At 47.7% G+C, this 13,791-nt stretch overlaps 1 long non-coding RNA gene and 1 pseudogene across 4 annotated transcripts in view; both read right to left on the reverse strand.

Moving 5' to 3' along the window:
• LOC139049764 (uncharacterized) overlaps window positions 1-8,233 on the reverse strand; it is a 32,318-nt gene extending 24,085 nt beyond the window's left edge. Inside the window, exons 1-5 of one of the 4 annotated variants that reach the window (XR_011508564.1) lie at window positions 8,016-8,233; window positions 7,227-7,418; window positions 6,290-6,349; window positions 5,182-5,332; window positions 545-1,533 (exon numbers count right to left, since the gene is read on the reverse strand). This is a non-coding gene — a long non-coding RNA (uncharacterized lncRNA). Of the gene's footprint in view, window positions 1-544; window positions 1,534-5,181; window positions 5,333-6,289; window positions 6,350-7,226; window positions 7,419-8,015 lie in introns of those variants that run through there. The other 3 variants (XR_011508561.1, XR_011508563.1, XR_011508562.1) reach the window with 3 other exon arrangements.
• A 3,897-nt stretch (window positions 8,234-12,130) lies between these two features.
• On the reverse strand, window positions 12,131-12,310 carry LOC139050224 (U2 spliceosomal RNA; annotated as a pseudogene).
• Between the last annotated feature and the right edge of the window lie 1,481 nt (window positions 12,311-13,791).

The following is a 13,791-nucleotide window of genomic DNA, read 5'->3' on the forward strand; positions in this document are numbered from 1 at the left end:
TGCATTTCAGCCTGCGGCAAGTTAGACTCAGTTCTTGCACTGCATTTGACAACTTTGTTGCTGTATACTCAAACCTTTTGTTTTTACCTGTCCTAAGGAGGGCAGAAGAGACCATTGCACGTTTCATTCAAGCCAAATAGCTGTTCACTCTGTGCTGTTTTCGTTTGTCTGTTTGAAGGACAGTTGACAGGTCCAAGTTATGCAAATGAGCATTTTCACAGTAGAACTGTGTTCTGAATGTGATGCCTTTTTGTTGGAATGTCGAGCCTTGCCCTTTCCAATATAGCTCAAGTCTGTCGTGCCCTATTTGAAAAAGTGGCTGTCTTGACACATAATGCAAATACTTATTAATCAAGGACTGGGCTATAGATCTTCATTCTAAATTTCATAAATATCTATTAGTGGCTGAATATTAGCTAAGCTGAGATGCCGGTGACCCTGTACATGTCTTGCGTACAATGCGCAACCAATGTGCAAAAGTAGACAAATTGCTGTACTGGGAGAACATATTTCTTGCCCAATTTTTTTCTTTGTTTTCAAGCTGCTGGTACCACTAATAAATTTACCACCACTGGTTGTGTTGAAGTATTTAGTTCATATATAACTTTTTTTTTTTATTGTCGAACAAGTGATGGCATGAATGCAGTGTAGAGCACGAAAGTGTGGTTACAGAAAAAGGTACAAACAGGGACCTGTTTTCAGCACATCTTTCCTCTAACTTCACTTCACTGCTTTGCGCTACATTCGCGCCATTGACTTGGACTGACTCGCCCAAGTTGCTCTTTCAAGCAAGAAAATATTAGCAGTGGTATTCTGGTGCAGTGTTACGGTGGAAATTTCGTAGATGAACTGGCAGGCCTGCTTACTAAATTGATGTCTATAATTAAAAAGCAAATATGGCCTCCTGAAGCAGGTGTTTGCCAATCTTTTGCTAGCCCAGCATGGCTCTACAAGCATGGAAATTGCCTGTTGTTCTCATAGTGTATGTACGATGAAGAGCGTAAGTTATTTTGTTGTCGTGAAGGAAATGCAAACATGAGCATTGACAAACGAGGCAAGCAGGCCCTCAAAGTGAACGAAAGTACAACCCAGTGTGATCACACCATATGTAACACATGCAACTGAGTGCTGTAATTGTTGAGTTGCGAGCTCAACGGTATTGCATTGTTGAAATGACTGACGCAGCCATGATAAGGGATATTGCTTTTTGGTTTGGGGAGCTCTACAGTGTTAGTGAAATGGCATCTTGTTTCATTTGTTGTGCACAAAGGGCTTTTGGAAGAACTGCTTGCACTGGCGAGGAAATGATGCCTAATAAAATGACATTGAACCTTCGCAATGTCTGAACTCTTTGTTGCAAGGGGCTGTAGCCTGGAACAGCGGTTGTGGACTCAGTACTAACAGGCTCTGCACTTAGCAAGCTACACGCTGCATGTCTGGTTAGTACAAGAGCCAGATAGTGTTAGGATCGCCAAGGAGCCATCAGCATCCGATCAGAAGTAGTGCATCAGGAGCAGCCGCCACGTGACGATTCTGCAACATGACAGTGCAAGACTGGTCACGTCATGTCTGCACATCTCGAAGCAAATATGGCCAGGGCTTTGTAAGACAACAACAAGGATCAGGGTGCAGACTGCATCCGGCTGTTGCAGTAAGGATGCATGCACGTTTCAAAATAACATGCCCTTGTGCCAATAATTACTTGTTGAAGAAATGAATGAATGGTAGTTTAATTCGAATCTATATTTTACGTTCTTCAATCATGAATTGTAAAAGAAACACCAAACAGTCCCGTTTGAGAATGACAGCCCCCAAACAAATGACATGAAAGCAAAACGACAGCACATGCCTTTTATGTTGAATCTTCTCAGACTGAAATATTAAAAGTGCAAAACGCGAGAGGCCGCATTTATACCAGAAAGCTTGCCTTCGTGCACAGCGTTCGCCGCCAGCGTTTCACGGTAAACATTACAGTTACATAAGCTGCAGTTATCAGGATGCGCGAGAAGCAGACAGGGGTCTTTGAATGCTATGGCGTTCTCCTCCTCTTAAAGAGAAAGCTTAGGCATCTTGCAAATTTTAATTGAAGATCTGTATTTTTGCCAGGGTAATGTCTCCGCCTGCCTTCAAATAAATCGTGCTTCTTTGGCTTTGGCCTGTTCGAAGGATTCCCCAAGCCTGTTTGTTCTTTTTTAGCTTTGATGCACTCGTCTGTCCATCAGAGATTTAGCTTTTTGCACACAATACCGAGTGACGGGTATCGCCTTTTCTGCCACTGCCTCAGTGAGCTTTTTTTTAAGTCCATGAATGCGCAGTTCTGTTGAAAATACATCTACATTCTACATAAAAACTGGCCACTCTATGAGCTGCAATTTTCACCAGCGTGGCCTAAGGTTGGTGGTGGTGGTAAGAGTTTGAAGACTGCGGGCAAGTGATCACTACCTTATGACGTGTCGAGGGCTTCCCATTTAAGATCATTAAAAAGAGATGGTGAGCAAAAAGCTAAATCGAAACAACTAAAAGTGTGGGAAGCCGGTGAAAAGAATGTTGATGCATCCAGCCGAGATTAAAAGGCAGATATCATTGGATAGAATAAACTCTTCAACGAGCTGCCCTGTTTGGTCAGTTTTGACACTGCCCCATAGAGTACGATGAGCAATAAATCTACCCAAACAAATGGCTCCAGTAAGTGTTCTGTTAAATTTTCTAAGTGTTTGGTAGTAAAATAGGTATGGTTCTGGAATATACAGGGAACAAACGGTGGTGGTGTTGAGAGACAGAATGACGACAGCTACAGCCACGAAAGATGCATTCAATGGGACATTTCGGATAGGAGTGCCACTTTGCACAACTACTATAGCAACTCCTCCTGACAAATGGCTGGAATATTTGCGGTCTCTTTGGACAATGATAGAGCCTTTGAGAATTCGACTACCCTTTGGACCTAGATTCTTTCCTGAAGACACACTGGCACTGGCGAAGAGTTTGTCTTTGATGTCACCTAGATTGTGTATGAAACCTCAACAATTCCAGTGTACTATGAAAGCCATCTTTACAAGATGAAAAATGTACTTATGTGTGCGAACTTAAAAATTTAAGGCGATGTGTTTTAGTGAACAATACTCGTTTGATGGGCGGTAACAATTCAGGTTATCTGTCACTTTCTTGGTGGTCACAAGGAGCTTGTCCTTCTCAGAGCCATCAAAAGAGCACTGTTCCTTTGACGTAGATGGCGCCAGGCGCCAAGACATGCATCTTCAGCCTTGGTGTTCAGTTTAGCCTTAAAACCTGCAGAACAGCTGTCTGCAGGGCCGTCTTGGATGATGGTGGAGCAGCATTGGCTGCTGCCACCAAGGGGGCAGATGGAGTTGGCACAGAACCACTGACAGTGACCCCTGTAGGCTCCCAAGAGTGATGTGGTGCTGCCCCTTGCCACATCACATTGGCTTAGCTTATATTTGAGGTGAGAGTGAAAGCTTCTTCCTCGCTTTGAAAAATGAAATCTTCTTCTTAACTGTGGGGGCAATCGCCTCCTCCTCCTTCCAACAGAGACATGATCGTGAATACGCTGGATATCCCTTTACAGTTTACACAACATGGGGGAGCGCTGGTTTTCAGAGGCACGGCCGTTGGCACTGCACTTTACGCACATTTTTTTGCTCTACATTATTGTGATGCATGGCTGAGCCTCTGGCACCTGAAGGCACCGCTTTGGGTTCTGTATGTATGGTCTGACACTGATCTTTAGATATCCTGCCTCGCGAGAGATGGGAAGAATGCTACTAGTACCAAAAACATGTTTGGTGGGGAGTTGTTCATCGTTTCTTCGGATTGCTATTCTTTGAACTTTGATCACACTTTGTTCATGGAGTCCCGAGAGAAGTTCCTCGTCACTCAAGCTGAGAAAATCTTCCTCTCAGATAACGGCCCTGCAGGTATTTAGAGAGGGATGGGGAGAAATTGTGACTGATGTCACCAGTACTGACAAGATCGAACAGCTTTTGCACTTGTTATTTGTTTCTCAATTTGATTAGGAGGTCTATGATGGTAATTTTTGAGGCTTTGTATTCTTTACCAATTTTTTTCTGTGAAGCATTTCACTACCAAGAATGGGAATACATAGCTTATGCATACTTGTTCTTCCGCTATGTAAGACATGGTATTGTGAAAATGTGTCAAGGTAGGTTCGGAGCATAAATCGAAAAGTGCATCGGTGCAACCTCTTTTCAGAGGTCAATCAGGAAGTCGAGGGAACGCTTGCGCTATAACATTGTTTCAAAATTTGGCGGCGGTGGTAGCCACCCACCACCGAGTCCACCATGGGGACGCTACAAGTTCCAGGAAACCCGCAGATGCCAGCATGCACCACCACTATAACCTAATATATATACCTAAGGCTGGATGTATTACACACGGTTAACCCTTTGCCGCCCGGAAATTCCGAAGTGAAAAGAACACAGGAAAGATGAAAAGGCAAGAGAGAAATACGAAGATTGTAGAGGAGGACTGGGAAAGACAGCTGTCAGTTTGCTCCACATGGGTCAGTCTGCGACGGTCTGCGTTCGGTTCTTTCCCGAACGTCCTGCGGATATTCGTTGTCCAATGGGGATGCTGCTCAAAGAAGACGACCACCCCGTCGTAGAATAAAGAACCCCGTTCACAAATATTACCGCCGCACAAATTGAATCAATAAACAGCACGGATTGTAATCGATACGAATGGGCTGCTGCTTATCGCACGTCAGTAAAATCTCAAAACGTTTATTCAGGTAATAAAGCACATATTTTAATAGCAAAAATGCAATTAAAACGTCCGCCTCCATTCCACCCTCTGAAAGTGGCTGTACGGTGAAGCTGGTGTGGACCTCTGCATCATCTCTATCCTCATAATCAATGTATTTTCTATTCTATCTTTCTACACCCTTTCCCCTTCCTCCAACGCCAAGTAGCAGGTCAGAACATTGATTCAGACAGACTTCTCAGCTTTTCTCTAATAATAAATATATGTCTCTCTGGCGTTATTACAGAAGCTGCAAGAGGGTCGCTTCAGCCCAACGGTTAAGATATATTTCTTTTTGTCAAGCCGGCATGGCAGTTATGGTTGTTTGTCTAAACCTCCTCCTTATTTCAAACGGCTTCGCGAGTTTGTAAAAAAAAATTTGCATCGTTTGTATTGGCTTACCATGGGTATGCGCCACTCGGTCTGTGCTAATCTCCGGTGAACATCTTTGATGCCAACTTGGGTTGTTGGGTACGGGCCAGTAATTGTGTGCCGCTCTTCAACGAAAGTATTTGACCAAGCCCGCAGCATACTCGTCGGCAGTCTTCTTCGCCTGTCGGGAAAGAGAGTAGTAGTTCAATGATTGGAAAATGTAGAGAGGTCGGCCGGACATCCCCCCCCCCCCTCTACATTTCTACTCTCTCTACACAAGCCGGACCTCTCTACTCAGGGTTGTCGCTGTTCGGTAGCTTCGTAAACCCGCGCGTTCCCCGCGGTCTCGGCATCAGCGTCATGATGGCGTTCCCACTGCGTAGGAGTTTCGTTTGCACGTTCTCGGCATTTTCTCAGCTTGCCTGCTTCCAACTTCGCTCGTTTGGCTACAATGTCAGGGTCAGTCAACGCACGCTCACGCTGTCGTTTCAGCCGTAGTCGTGCGTTTCGTCGTGCCCGACGCTCCGCGTCTACTACCAACCCAGATGGCCCCAGCGTTTTGGATGGGCCCATCTGGGTTGGATGGGCTGATCCGCAAACGTTGGATGGGCCCACCGCATCACCCGCGGCCCATAGCCAAAGAACTGCCACACGACTTGTTCTGACGCGCTGTAGCTAAACTATGGTGGCTAGAAGGGAGAGGTGACGCCAACGGCGGATGGAAGCCGCTCCTCCATTTCAAGCCGGGCGTAGGTGGCGCTGTTGGCCGTAATGCGATGCATGGTACGCGCCGCTGGCTTTGAGCATACGCAAGGACGCAGGTATGGTACCATAACGCAGGCCTGCCGCATATCCGCACCGGCCGCAGCTGCGGTCGAGCGCAGCTTCCTATTGGCTGCAGCTGTCGTGACGCGCGTGCTCTGATTGGCTGCAGGTGGTTACTCTCCTCCAACGCGTGACGCACCTACTTCTTGCCTGCTCCCCACCGCGCGGCGCTGCTGTTGGCTCTTCATCATGGTCGCGCAACGCACGGACAGACACATAGCAACGGCTTTTCGCCGTATTGGAAGCCCTAGCGCTAGCGCACTAAAGACTTGCATGCTATGCCTGATATCACACATTTCTAACAAGCACTTACCGTGACACAGACGAGACAGCGATTCAGAGGAGACAGAGGTGGTTGCGCTGGGGTCGCTTTCTGGAAATATACAGAAGAAATAAGTAACACTTAGGTTTGCATATCGCACCATTGGTTGAACAAATCTCGGAGCTTTCGTAAAATATATATAGTGCCTTCAATTCGTGCAGGTCAGTGCCGATTGTATTTTGCTGCAGGATTTGAACTAGAAATATGCCTCCAAAATTTAATAAGCAAAGTTCCAAGCTTTAGTGCTAATATAGTATTCATGTAGCATGCTAAACACTTCTGGTTTCTCACTAGCTGGCTCAAAACACGAGGCATCAGTTTTTTAGAGCTAGTTTTCTTCATCGATGGACGTTTGTATTCATTTTGTTAAAGATTCGGCAATTGAGGGATTTATTTGTCTTCACTTTTATTCAAAATACCCATCAGAGGAAAACGATCCTCCGGTGGTTTAAAATTGCTGGGCACCTGAGCAGCGGAATTCTTGCTGCAGTAGAATTTCTGCTATACAGCGGCAACCAAACTTGGGAAGAATACGGCAGCGCGTAGCAAGAACTGGCTTCGCCGTATCGCCTGCCGTAAAGCCAAGCGCGGCGCTACTTTTTACGAACGTGAATTCGCTCGTTGTCGGCGTAAACGGTCTGGCTCATTACCCTATCATCACAGAGAAAGAGATTCTATCATCGGGAACATCGCGCACCGCAGGCGAGCGAGCGATAAACTGACAAGCACGCGGTTTCTTGGCGCACGCGGATCCAATTTCGCTGCGTGACGTCACATGGCACATGGCGCCGTAGCAGCCGACGTAGAAGACACGGCGCTCGCCATGCTCTTGGTACTTGCGCGATGCCCCCCAAATAGGTGTCTGCACGACAGTAACGAACTACAATAGCAGAGATATTCGCAACCATTAATAACTTGTTTTCCTTACCTTCATCGGTCAGGGACCGCTCGTCCGCTCCAACAGTCGGCACAGCCGACCACAAGGGTGCTTTGGTCGGGTCAGCGTATAGTCCCTTTCTGTGAAGTGGTCCACGCAGAGGCGGTATCCGCTGTACTAAATCTACTCCCGTGTCAGCCCCGCCAGGTCTACCCTTTAGCGTAATTTCACCATATGTCAGGCCTGGAATATGGGCGAAATACCGCGTGGTCATGATAAAAAAAAAGCACCTAAAAGCTGGTACGAAGAAGCGATGAAAAAATCGCCTTCTAGGTGCAGGTTGAAAAGTGAAGCGCACGCCGATCATCTCAGATAGCTCTAACTTCTTGTTTTAATTCAAAAGATCAAACGGTGAGATGCCACTGCATTCATTTTTTTTTTCTTCTGCCGTGTTCGCGAGCGTTCAAAGCTGGTGTAATGTGACAACAAAAAAGAAAAGAAAACTGCTTAACGAATGCCATTTAGCATAACAAGGTTGTGCAGCAAGCATTCAAATACCTCACGTAAACGTAAACTAAAAGTTTTCTATTCCTGAAGAAAAATGAACACTGACCGCTAACATATAATGAAGCGAAATTTTCACCTGTGCGTCGGCTAGCATCAATCGGCTCATGGGCAAATGTTAACGGGTAGCTTAAGTTTCTTACAAAAACGTGCCGCGCCAAATCAAAACGACATTCCGTAGAACGAAGCCGCGGAAAAGTTTTGTCCTATAGCTAACGTTTTTGATAAGGATGGCGCTCGTCTGCTTCACAACGACTGCAGAAACAGTGTGCTTACCTCTCAGATTCTCTGGGAAACGGAAAATGTTCGCCCTGCTGTCCCTCCCCGAGTTGCCACACCACACAGCCGCGCTGCATGCCTTGTGCCCGTTCCTCGGTTTTCCTACCGTCGCCGGGAAATTCGCGGGAACAGAAAGAAAATCTTTAACCGCAGACCACACGAACAAACTTGCACGTGGGTAGAAAGCGGCAGGAGCGGACAAACAGAATGGCAGGCTCAGCGATAACAGCGATATCGCCGCCCATTGGCGCAACAAATGGAGCGGCTAAATGCAAGTATAGGATGCCAATGAAGAAAATAGGCAAGAACACATTATATTTCTGCACTTAATTGCAGCACTTTGCTTTATTAACATGTAGGTTGCGAAGATAGGCCCACAAATGCAAATTTATTGAATTTTCCCTTGACTATACTAGGAAGATGGCGACGCTTTATTGCCAATAGCGGAACTAGGCCAACTGTTCACTCACTGCGCGCTGTGCGTTTGGCTGCAAGATTGTGATACTCCCAAGTGCGAAATTTGAGCGCAGCTCTATACGTGTTTTCATTTCGCAACACTCTAAAAAAAAGTTCACACCCTTTGGGGTGTATATCTGCCACACAACGATAATCATCATGTGCCTTGCTTGCGTTTCCTTTCTTGAAAACGCTGCGCCCACTACTTTCCCGTCGGCAATGCTATGTCGCTATGTCATGCTCATAACGTGCATCCCGTTCGTTACCGGGACATACCGGGCTCGCCGCGTCAAAGAAAGGAAATGCGGACAAGACAGATGGCGTTTATTGTTGTGTGGCAAGATAGGACTCAAAGGGTCTAAACTTTTCTTAGAGTGAGTACATTGAGACATCGCACCGATCACCGCACCGGCCACACAGCTGCCGCTTTCCGACCCAACTGCAGCTTATGCAATCGTCGTAATCCTTATCGGAAAACGCTGGCACCGACCACTACGCGCGAAGGCGAGCTTTCTGGTTCTTTTTTTTTCTTTCCCCCGCACGGCAGGTGCCTCCACTGCCTCGGATGATTAACCGGATGGATGAATTGATTGATGGATGGATGGATGGATGGATGGATGGATGGATGGATGGATGGATGGATGGATGGATGGATGGATGGACGGACGGATGGATGTTATGAGCGTCCCCTTTGAACGGGGCGATGGGTTGCGCCACCAAGCTCTTGCTATTATACTGCCGAATGTCCTACCTAGGTTAAACAACAAAAAAGAAAGAAAGACAAAAACACATGTGGATGTGCGGGCGTGACCGCCATCTGGTGGTGCTTCAAAGTAGCACCCTCCACTCTTCCTCCTCATGCTTCCGCTGCACCCTCCTCCTCCGCTTTCCTCCTCGTGTTCTCTTCGCTGTCGCCGTCTTTCATCCCCCGCTGTACCGCGCATTCGCTCTTTCATCCTTCTCTGTGCCCGTATGCTAGGTTACGCCGACGCTCAGCGCAAGAACGGGCGCCAAGAGCCAGGCACTAAAACGCCTTTTTTTTTTCTACCACCCAAAATTTTCGGAAATTTTGCATCCCTACTCCGGCAACGGTGGTCGAGTCCAAACGCGTCATTCTTGTCGCCAGCGCTGATCAAATAACTTAGCAATTGTTTCCTCGTTACTTGCTGCGCCGATTAAAATGAACCAAAAAGTTTCAAAGTAGCCGAGTCGCCTGCTGTTTGATTCCCGGCGCAGAAAGAAAACTCGCGGTGCCTGCCTATTGTTCCACGTTTGACTTCGCCGTTGTCCAAGTTGTGGTTGCTCGAGTAAGTCGGTCGCGCTTGTGTGGGAGGAAGCAGTGCGGATTGCATGCTTATTGTACTTAAGATTTCGTGATATACTTTGTGTGGCGCTGACGCTGTGAGTTGCTGCAGGCGATGGTGGAGTGGCAGTCATTGCCGGCAATCGGCTATCCAGCGCTGGCGGTAGATCCTGTTGTTCTCGCCTTGTGAAAAGGTGTTCATGACGAACGGTCGCACACGCGAACACCTTGTGCATGCAGCTGAGGCGGATGAAGCTCGTCCGCCAGTCTCATATCCCACACCTCCAAGTCTCAATTCACGGCAAAGCATGTCTTCCCTCTGCACTTCCACATTTTAAACAAATAGCGCTAAGCAATCTCCAGCCTCTCGGCGGAAGGATGCTGGAGCTGCCGGCGGCGGCTGATGGCTGCTTGCTTCCGATTCAGAAGGCGTTCAATGACAGCGTACTTGTGGCGTACCCTAGTACATAGCGCACAGACTGCACGCTGTAAAAGGTCTGTATACGATCTGTATACGCTGTATACGATCAGAAGTCGCATGTTTCCAAATCAGGCTGCATTTAAAGGCAGTTGCTTTTGTCTGCATTGGCCATACAAAGCTTATGAATAGATTAAGGGAAATTTAGTTTAATTTAAATTGTCATTTGGGCTAACATTTTCGTACACCTCCACAATGCTCGCATTTCAACCTGAAGCCAGTGACACTCAATTCTTGCGGTTCATTTGACCACCTCGTTTCCGTGTAAGTGAACATTGGTTCCCCCGTTTTATGCGAAGCATATTACGAGGGCTCAACCCAGCTCCTCAGGCGCGGCGGTGACCATGAAATCACGTGACACCGTGACGTCACGACAGAGGAGAAGTGGCTTTGGCTCAACTCTTGCAAGACGGGCTGGGTGGGAATCGAACCAGGGTCTCCGGAGTGTGGGACGGAGACGCTACCACTGAGCCACGAGTACAACGCTTCAAAGCGGTACAAAAGCGCCTCTAGTGAATGCGGTGTTGCCTTAGAAACGCGCTGTTTCTAAGGCGTGCGTCTCTTGCTCAGGCGCACATTTCGTTGCCGCGCCGAACGCTGCTTTGCTCGACGCTCACCGCGTCCAATGCGGGGCGCGTAGTCGCTGCCCTGTAGCCCATTGTCTTACACCCCTTGGCGGGTCGACGGGAACGCTGTCGCGTTCCACTCTTGAAGGCGAAGAAGTAATGCATGAGTTGTTTCTTCGTCTAGCCGAACCAAATATAGCCAAGCAACAGCAGTTCACCAGGCTAAACAGTGGTTCAACAACTAAAATAAAGGCTAGTATGCTTCGCATCCTGGGCTTAACCTTACCTAAGCCACAGCCATTTTTTTTTTCTGCAATAGCAATTATATGGACACTACAGGCGAATTGCCGTCGTCGGCGTCGGCGTGGTGTTCTGAATAAAGTTCGATGCGATAAGATCGCGGCAGTGCCGTATGCTGTGGTGCGAGAAAAAAAAACGTGCGAGGAGGAGCCGAGAAGGATGGCGGCTTGATGCGCACCGTCTTCTCGCGCTCGCGTGGCAGGCGGCTGGAGGGGAGCGGTGAAACCCCTTAAACTTCGTAAAGTAGCGACACTCCTCCTCGTTTCTTCTCTCTTTCACACTCCCTCCTCGACCGTGGCGCCGCCTACACTGCTCGAGCGTAGCAACGGCGCCAACATGCGCGCCTCGCCGCTCCGTAGACGCTTCTCGAGCAAAAATGGCGCTGATGCACGGCGCGAGGGCCCACGTGATGCTATTAGACCAATAGCGACGCGGCGTCGACCAGAGCGCGCGAGGAAGAGGCGGCATTCTTCAAAACGTGCCGCTGCTTTACGAAGTTTGAGGGGCTTTAGGGAGCGGAGGCAGCTAGCGCCTCCGCTTCTGGCCAGGACGCGGCTTAGCGCAGCCGTACGCGCCCTGTCTGGAGGTAATCTGCGCTGGGTGCAATCATGAGGCGCGGATGGCTGATGGCTTCGCGTGCGCTGTGCTCTCTCCCGCCTGTAGTTCGCTTTGAAGCGAGAGGTAGCACGAACGTGAATTCGCTTGCCGCACCTCTTCATCGCACCAGTCTTAGGACAGCGTGTGTCCACGGTCATTGAGTTTGGTATCTTCACGTAAGCGCGCGCGCGCTTAAAACCATGTTTGTAAATTTAATTAGTAAGTGAACGTTTACTGCAATTCATACGGTCGCTAAAACTACGAAACTTGCTTCATGTAGTCTAATACATCGCTATCGCCATCAGTGCTTCAATTTTCGAATGAAATTGCGTTTTTTTTTTCTTCTTTTCTTTCTTTTTACCACAAAGCTGTTATGGCTAGGGTTCCGTGCATTTTTGTTTCGCGTGTGCGAAAACTGTGGGCCGATCCCGGAGATGATGCAATACTGGACCGACCGGCGGCGAAGGTGAAGCACTCCTTGAGCTTGCAAAATTATGTTTAATATCTTGGGTCCAAACAGAACCCGTATCAAATATTAAACTGATAAGAACAAATACCACACTTTGGCACGCGTCGGCCACGTCTACGTTAGCCCCGCCCTCTCTTTGTCGGCGTTCCAAGCACTTGCGTATCTCCTTTCCTTCCGCTATCCCGGGGTGGCGGTCCCGTCGAAACATTACGCGTGTCTAGTTTCCTCCGGCTCCTCGAGGCGGCGGTACCGTAGTCCACGCGAATATCTGCACAAAAATCCCGGTAAATGCGCTCGTACCTTTGTTCAAAATTATGTGTCACGTCTGTGTCGTGTGCTGAACAACTTCACTTGTCATCCTCCTTCACAGAGTGTAATGGCTTGTCTCTTTTTTTTTTACCTGTCCTAAGGAGGGAAGGAGAGAGCCTACAAGAAACTACAACTACAACAACTACAGCAACTACAAGTAGCCCACAATCTGTTATTGCAATAGCATCTCTTTGTGCTATGGTTGAACGAAGTGCCGCAACACGGCACCACCAGCACTGCTGCGCTGCTTACGCCTACGGCGCATATCCGGCATCGCGAACACAGTTGTAAGTAGTTAGCTTTCCAACGAGATCTCCACAGGCGTCACAATAATACTGTTGTAATGACGCATGCCCAAATGGCAATAACTACGCGGATAATTGAAAACGCAACCTTATCCGACGATTGACATGAGCCTCTTTCTTTTCGTCTCTTAGGGCTGCTTTTTACGTAACGGCTATAAACTCCTTGCTGACTGAACTACCGCAATGGCCTGTCTACCATACCATACTGTATACCATACCAAGCTACCATACCACAACGGCCTGTCTTCAGGATAGTCTTGTCTCAAACATCTTTTTAAGGCCCACTGTATATACATACATATATAAACGTGCTTACGGCCTCCATCGTGGAAACCAGCGCCGTGATGAGGACACAGACAAGGGAGCCATGGACAAGCGATGACCTTGTTTTTTACAACTGTACTTGTCTTTCTCGTCTGCGTCCCAACTAGTGCGTTGGTAATCTCAAGAGGAATTATCAACACACCCAGAACTACATAATTCTTTCACGGCTACATAATGGGTCGGTTTAAGGGGATACCTTTAGGTTGGGGCTTTCTTGACCTTTTTATGGGACAGTGCCTATTAGAAAGACTATAATGACCCCATTCCGTGCCTTCTCATATTTTTTTCTAACGCTTTTATTTTTGTCACTGCTCTTCTTTCCGTCTTTACTTCCCCTTTCCCTTCCCCTAGTGCAGGGTAGCAAACCGGAGGTTTCAACTCTGGTTAACCTTCCCTGCCTTTCCCTCATTTGCATCTCTCTCTCTCTCTCTTTAGGTAGGGGAGCTCCTATACAAATGCGGAACGATTCGCTAATCTCGGCATCCGCTGAACCACTTTTATGTTTGCTGCGTTTAACATACGAACTTGAAGTGTGCCACCTGCAAGTAGTGGGTTTTCTATTCAGGGCTTTATTTTCTATATTCCTAAAGGAAGAAAAAAAAAAGAAAACGGGGAAATCCTATAGAGTGAACTAACGAGTTTACACCTATAGAACTCTTCAGTAAA

The sequence above is a fragment of the Dermacentor albipictus genome, chromosome 9 (genome assembly GCF_038994185.2).
Source record: "Dermacentor albipictus isolate Rhodes 1998 colony chromosome 9, USDA_Dalb.pri_finalv2, whole genome shotgun sequence".
In the NCBI taxonomy this organism is placed as follows: domain Eukaryota; kingdom Metazoa; phylum Arthropoda; class Arachnida; order Ixodida; family Ixodidae; genus Dermacentor; species Dermacentor albipictus.